Genomic DNA, 714 nt, shown 5'->3' on the forward strand with positions numbered 1-714 from the left:
ACGGATACTTTCTTAACATCGTTGATCAAAATATTTCAATGAAAGAATAAAAAAAAGAAAGAAAAACTTCTCGGTAGATATAACAACTACCATGATTTTCTATTTTTTCTCATAACGTTTTGTTTTATTTAATTTCAGAATTTCAGTACACCTTTCTATAAAGAGCACGAGACTCTGCATATCACTCTCTAACCATAAGTAGCAATAACTAAACCATAATTAAAGACTCACCTGAATGTTATCTTGGTGTGTGAGCTTCGGTCTGGTCTGCAGGTAGTTGGAATATGTTATGGGCCATGTTGGCTGTTTCTCCACTGGGCTTTTGGGTCCGATATTTCGTGGGTCTGCAGGATAGGGTCATGTTAGGGGGGTATTTTTGACGATATTGGAAGAATTCTAGGGATGATAGGGAGGGGGGGAAATGATAGGAAGAGGGAGAAATTCTGCTGTTAAAAAGGGTTTCTGATAGTGCGTTACGTGTGAGTGTACATCCTTCTATATATTTCACATACACTCACACACATATATGCATAAACTTTACTATAGTAGCTTCACCATAGCCAGCTGCAGAGCCATCTATCGCTGGCGTAGGGGATGATCCATCGATGACGATTTTCCATTTCGTTCCCTCACTTGCGCTCCGATAGATGGCGCGCGGATGATCTAGGTGCTGCCTGCAGAGAGGAACGAAGTCAGAAAACTATCGTAAAACAT

At 40.3% G+C, this 714-nt stretch overlaps 1 long non-coding RNA gene across 1 annotated transcript; it reads right to left on the reverse strand.

The window, feature by feature from the left end:
• Positions 1–665, reverse strand: LOC119585447. Its single transcript, XR_005229890.1, has 2 exons — positions 556–665; positions 1–344 (listed from the first exon to the last, which is right to left on the reverse strand). It is a non-coding gene; the product is annotated as an uncharacterized LOC119585447 (long non-coding RNA).
• Between the last annotated feature and the right edge of the window lie 49 nt (positions 666–714).

Source organism: Penaeus monodon, chromosome 19 (genome assembly GCF_015228065.2).
Source record: "Penaeus monodon isolate SGIC_2016 chromosome 19, NSTDA_Pmon_1, whole genome shotgun sequence".
In the NCBI taxonomy this organism is placed as follows: domain Eukaryota; kingdom Metazoa; phylum Arthropoda; class Malacostraca; order Decapoda; family Penaeidae; genus Penaeus; species Penaeus monodon.